The following is a 7,078-nucleotide window of genomic DNA, read 5'->3' on the forward strand; positions in this document are numbered from 1 at the left end:
CTCGGGACTGAGGGGCAGCCCGGAACTGAGGGGCAGCCCGGAACTGAGGGGCAGCCCGGAACAGAGGGGAAGCCCAGTACTGAGAGGAAGCCCAGTACTGAGAGGAAGCCCAGTACTGAGATGAAGCTCAGGTAGGTAGTAGGCTCCGGTAGATCCTGGCTGGTCTGGAAGATTCTGGTTGACAGGCTGATCTGGAAGAATCTGGTTGACTGGCAGATCTAGAAGATCATGGCTGACTGGCGGATCTAGCTGCTCTATGCAGACTGACAGTTCTGACTGCTCCATGCAGGCTGACAGCTCCTTGCAGACTGGCAGCTCTGGCTGCTTCATGCAGACTGACAGCTCTGACTGCTCCATGCAGGCTGACAGCACCCTGCAGACTGGCAGCTCCTTGCAGACTGACAGCTCTGACTGCTCCATGCAGGCGGGAGACTCCGACAGCGCAGGAGAGGCGAGGCGCACTGTAGGCCTGATGCGTGGTGCGGGCACTGGTGATACTGGAGCGAGGACACGCACAGGAAGCCTGGTGCGGGGAGCTGCTACCGGAGGACTGGTGTGTGGAGGTGGCACAGGATGTGCAAGGCTAGGGATGTGCACAGGAGGCCTGGTGCGTGAGGCTGGCACCAACTTCACCAGCCGACTAACACGCACCTCAGGACGAGTATGGAGCGCTAACTCAGGTGCCATCAAATCCCCGACACGATCCGTCGGACGAATATGATATCTATAGCACCAAGCTAGCAACTCCCTCATTACTCTCCACTCCACTTTCCCCATTAACTCCTTCACAGTCTCTGCTTCGCTCACCTCTAACACCGGCTCTGGTTCTGGTCTCCTCCTTGGCTCCTCACGATAAACAAGGAGAGTTGGCTCAGGTCCATCTCCTGACTCAGCCACTCTCCCTCTGAGCCCCCCCCCAATACATTTTTTGGGGTGACTCTCGGGTTTCGCTCTGCGCCGCCGTGTCTGTTTCTCCAACTCCATTCGCCTATAGCCTTCTTCGCACTGTTCCAGCGAATCCCATGCGGGCTCCTGCACTCTCTCTGGGTCGGCCGCCCACCTGTCGATTTCTTCCCACGTCGTATACTCCATGCCATTGCTGTCCATAACGTCCTCCTTTCGCTTTTCCTGCGGTCGCTGCCTGTTTCCACGCCGCTCGGTCCGTATGAGGTGGGTGATTCTTTAACGGCGTTCTTCGTTTGTAGAAAGAGAGTCGGACCGAAATGCAGCGTGGTGGTTACTCATGTCTTTAATGGAAAAAGTGACGATACATGAAATAACTAAATAGCCGCGATCCCAAAACTACAAACCCCAATACGAAATACAATAACATAAACCCCTGTCACACCCTGGCCTGACCAAATATATAACGAAAACACAAAATACAATGACCAAGGCGTGACAAGGAAAACCTTAAAAATCACTTAAAATAATATTCAATACAAGTTAACGTACAAATATATAAGAAATGTGTTATAAATAAATTGTATGATATTTCATTTTCAACTAAAAATGGATGTTTAATGACGTGATGGAAATTACATGTGTCTATGGCTATCTGCGGAAAATGACAGAAATATATGAATTCCTGAATAATACAATCGCAGCCATTATTGAAAAGATCATGATTATGAGAAAGCAAATTACGGACTCCTCTTTAAATCTGCGTATTCCTTCAAAGCTCAGTTGTCCTGAGTCTGCACAACTCTGCCAGGACCTAGGATCAAGAGAGACGCTCAAGTGTTTTAGTACTATATCTCTTGACACAATGATGAAAATAATCATGGCCTCTAAACCTTCAAGCTGCATACTGGACCCTATTCCAACTAAACTACTGAAAGAGCTGCTTCCTGTGCTTGGCCCTCCTATGTCGAATGTAAATGACTCCCTATCCTCTGTATGTGTACCTAACTCACTAAAAGTGGCAGTAATAAAGCCTCTCTTGAAAAAGCCAAACCTTGACCCAGAAAATATCAAAAACTATCGGCCTATATCGAATCTTCCATTCCTCTCAAAAACTTTAGAAAAGGCTGTTGCGCAGCAACTCACTGCCTTCCTGAAGACAAACAATGTACACGAAATGCTTCAGTCTGGTTTTAGACCCCATCATAGCACTGAGACTGCACTTGTGAAGGTGGTAAATGACCTTTTAATGGCATCAGACCGAGGCTCTGCATCTGTCCTCATGCTTCTAGACCTTAGTGCTGCTTTTGATACCATAGATCACCACATTCTTTTGGAGAGATTGGAAACCCAAATTGGTCTACATGGACAAGTTCTGGCCTGGTTTAGATCTTATCTGTCTGTTCCTCAAGGTTCCGTTTTAGGACCACTATTGTTTTCACTATATATTTGACCTCTTGGGGATGTCATTCGAAAATATAATGTTAACTTTCACTGCTATGCGGATGACACACAGCTGTACATTTCAATGAAACATGGTGAAGCCCCAAAATTGCCCTCGCTAGAAGCATGTGTTTCAGACATAAGGAAGTGGATGCCTGCAAACTTTCTACTTTTAAACTCGGACAAAACAGAGATGCTTGTTCTAGGTCCCAAGAAACAAAGAGATCTTCTGTTGAATCTGCCAATTAATCTTAATGGTTGTACAGTCGTCTCAAATAAAACTGTGAAGGACCTCGGCGTTACTCTGGACCCTGATCTCTCTTTTGAAGAACATATCAAGACCATTTCAAGGACAGCTTTTTTCCATCTACGTAACATTGAAAAAATCCAAAACTTTCTGTCCAAAAATGATGCAGAAAAATTCATCCATACTTTTGTCACTTCTAGGTTAGACTACTACAATGCTCTACTTTTTTTTAAGCACTAAATAAATTTCAGTTAGTGCTAAATACGGCTGCTAGAATCCTGACTAGAACCAAAAAAAGTATCATATTACTCCAGTGCTAGCCTCCCTACACTGGCTTCCTGTCAAGACAATGGCTGATTTCAAGGTTTTACTGCGAACCTACAAAGCATTACATGGGCTTGCTCCTACCTATCTCTCTGATTTGGTCCTGCCATACATACCTACACGTACGCTACGGTCACAAGACGCAGGCCTCTTAATTGTCCCTAGAATTTCTAAGCAAACAGCTGGAGGCAGGGCTTTCTCCTATAGAGCTCCATTTTAATGGAATGGTCTGCCTACCCATGTAAGAGACGCAAACTCGGTCTCAACCTTTAAGTCTTTACTGAAGACTCATCTCTTCAGTGGGTCATATGATTGAATGTAGTCTGGCCCAGGAGTGGGAAGGTGAATAGAAAGGCTCTGGAGCAACGAACTGCCCTTGCTGTCTCTTCCTGGCCGGTTCCCCTCTTTCCACTGGGATTCTCTGCCTCTAACCCTAGTCACTGGCTTACTGGGGCTCTTTCATACCATCCTTGGGAGTGGTGTGTCACTTGAGTGGGTTGAGTGATCTTCCTGTCTGGGTTGGCGCCCCCCCCCCCCCTTTGGGTTGTGCCGTGGCGGAGATCTTTGTGGGCTATACTCGGCCTTGTCTCAGGATGGTAAGTTGGTGGTTGAAGATATCCCTCTAGTGGTGTGGGGGTGTCCTCAGATGGGGCCACAGTGTCTCCTGACCCCTCCTGTCTCAGCCTCCAGTATTTATGCTGCAGTAGTTTATGTGTCGGGGGGCTAGGGTCAGTTTGTTATATCTGGAGTACTTCTCCTGTCCTATTCGGTGTCCTGTGTGAATTTAAGTGTGCTCTCTCTAATTCTCTCTTTCTCTCTTTCTTTCTCTCTCTTGCAGGACCTGAGCCCTAGGACCATGCCTCAGAACTACCTGACATGATGACTCCTTGCTGTCCCCAGTCCACCTGGCCGTGCTGCTGCTCCAGTTTCAACTGTTCTGCCTTATTATTATTGGACCATGCTGGTCATTTATGAACATTTGAACATCTTGGCCATGTTCTGTTATAATCTCCACCCAGCACAGCCAGAAGAGGACTGGCCACCCCACATAGCCTGGTTCCTCTCTAGGTTTCTTCCTAGGTTTTGGCCTTTCTAGGGAGTTTTTCCTAGCCACCGTGCTTCTACACCTGCATTGCTTGCTGTTTGGGGTTTTAGGCTGGGTTTCTGTACAGCACTTTGAGATATCAGCAGATGTACGAAGGGCTATATAAATAAATTTGATTTGATTAGCAGATATTGTTTCTAGGCAAATCAAAGACAAATATAATACTGGAAAAGGGTTTTTTCAATTACTTTTCATTTCTGAAAGCTTGCAAGGCCAAAGTGCCCGAAGTTGCAGAATCACCCATTTACTGTACATATGAAATGTCTTCTCGCATCCTTTGAATTAGTGCTGGCTGCATTCATATGCCGCGCATTGTTGACAAGTTGACTGTTTTAATGTGGGCATCTTGTTTTTCCCTTATTCACTTCCATTAATCAAAGCCCTGAAAGGGAGGAGTATGACAATAACGGCCTGCTTCAGAGGCCCTTATTGGCCAAGACATAGCGTCAGCTATCCAGGGTTTATATACATCATTGGGAGACAAATTATCAAATATGACATCCATCTCGCCTGGAGGATGTGTCATAATACCAATAAAACCGAGCAGTCAAACACGGAAATTGTCCCAATGGTGAATTTTACAAACACTTTAAATTAAGTATATGTTTGGTGTTGGCTTACCTTGGGGTGGGGTTTTGATAACCGTGTAATTCCCTCTCGGACAAGGTGAGTTTTATCAATACATTTGCCTTAATTGACTAAACAAAAAATAAACGCTAATTAGCAACAGAGAAGACCTCAGCAAGACGACAAACTACTACGAGAAGCTACTGCACGTCATCTCTAGTTGACGCCGTCAGCTACCGTTCACCAGCAGGATCAAAGACCTTGTGTCCAATCCATGATGAATCCATGTGCTGTATTGAAATGAATTGAATAAAGTGTTGAACTTCTTCCGTACATTTTCTCTGTTTTAGCTAGCCACTGACTGCACTTCAGCGAGCTAGTTAACAAAGCAGTAGTTAGCAGAGCTAGTTAGACCACTACAACTTACTGCTTTGGTCAGGGCCAGCATGAGGGATACAGTTTATCCTGTGTCGGTGAGTGTAGCTATTAAGGTTAGTTTGAGCATCTTAGCAATACAATGTGTTGTATACAGCTGTCAACATTCTACAAGGAAAAATCCCCAATCAATGATATAATCATTAACCAGATTACCCTGGATACCAGAATTAGATGAGTGATATCTCAGTTGTAGAATGTTGTGATTGATGAGAATTCATTTAAAAAAATCTATTAACATTCAGGATGGATTGAACTGAACAGCCTGTACTATAGTATTATGACCAGAGAAAAATCTTCGAAGGCACAGTATTCATTTATACAGATGGTACATAAATTCACAGTCTTTATTTATAGGATCCTTCCCACTATATGATTGATATGTCAAGTGATAAAATCCCAAGTGATCAATTAGAAGTTGATCACGAAAAATTGTACTTGTCCTCTTGTGATAAATACAGTTTATTAAATATTGTACAGCTGCAGTGTCATCATTCAAATCAAACTTTATTTATATAGCACATTTATTACAACTAATGGATTTCAAGGTGTTCACAGTCATGCATTGAAAGGCATGTGGCACTTAACATCCTTCCTCTTGGCAGGTCTCTATAGTTGACAAGGGGATTCTCTCTACCACATGCAAATGCTCTCTCTCTCTCTCTCTCTCTCTCTCTCTCTCTCTCTCTCTCTCTCTCTCTCTCTCTCTCTCTCTCTCTCTCTCTCTCTCTCTCTCTCTCTCTCTCTCTCTCTCTCTCTCTCTCTCTCTCTCTCTCTCTCTCTCTCTCTCTCTCTCTCTCTCTCTCTCTCTCTCTCTCTCTCTCTCTCTCTCTCTCTCTCTCTCTCTCTCTCTCTCTCTCTCTCTCTCTCTCTCTCTCTCTCTCTCTCTCTCTCTCTCTCTCAACCGTCTCCGAAGCAGATTCTGTGGAATGGCATGTCATTGGGTGGGGTGTTGTCTGTAAAGTGGGGCACAGATAACCAAGAAGTGGACATCAAGGCATTCAAAATGTCTACAGAGATGGATGTGCATGAGGCATGGCTTTGGTTCATGGGGTCTGGCATCCTGGGTGCCTCACCAGATGGTCTAGTGGCCACCACAGCGGTGGAGGTCAAGTGTCCCTATGGTGCAAGGGGCCTTACCATTGATTTTTATATCAAGAGGGAGGGTCTTACCGCCTCAGTGAAGACCATCCTCACTGGCACCAGGTCCAAGGTCAGCTCCAATTCACTGGAAGCGGCACCTGCTTCTTTGTTGGACATAAAGTCAAAATGTCGATGGATCGACAAATTCAATGTTTTACACAATATTGTATCATATCTGATGAGTTACTGATCTGTCCATCCACAGGCTCGATCTCCACAACTGGATGCTTGCGCTCAAAAATCACACTGCCACAGCACGTCCACGCACGGGATGTCCTGAGGGATGGACTGGAAAACAAAGAGACATTTGGTCAGTGGTCGGCCTTTTTCAATGCTGCATCAACATCTTTATCTGGACAGAAAATGTATTGTTTATCATAATACAAACCCACCTTGGACAATGTGGTCCCGTCCCTCAACACCCAATTCTCATGCCTCTTTGTTATTGTTTCCCAACCAACAGTCTGGAACTTCCTCTTCTGCCATGGTGGATGAGTTACCTTTTCTGGTAAAAAAAAAAAAAAAACAGGGCCATTTCTCTCAATAGAGATTGCATCATCTGTGGATCTGTTGGAGCGGTATGCAAATTGGAGTGGGTCTAGGGCTTCTGGGATAATGGTTTGATGTTTGCCATAACCAGCCTTTCAAAGCACTTCATGGCTACAGACGTGAGTGCTACGGGTCAGTAGTAATTTAGGCAGGTTACCTTAGTGTTCTTGGGCACAGGGATTATGATGGTCGGCTTGAAACATGTTGGTATTACAGACTCAGTCAGGTTTAAAATTCCAGAAAGTTCCAGTGAAGGGAAATCTTAATGCTACAGTATGCAATGACATTCTAGACAATTCTGTGCTTCCAACCTTGTGGCAACAGTTTTGGGAATGCCCTTTCCTGTTTCAGCATGACAATGC

This window comes from Oncorhynchus kisutch, linkage group LG2 (genome assembly GCF_002021735.2).
Source record: "Oncorhynchus kisutch isolate 150728-3 linkage group LG2, Okis_V2, whole genome shotgun sequence".
In the NCBI taxonomy this organism is placed as follows: domain Eukaryota; kingdom Metazoa; phylum Chordata; class Actinopteri; order Salmoniformes; family Salmonidae; genus Oncorhynchus; species Oncorhynchus kisutch.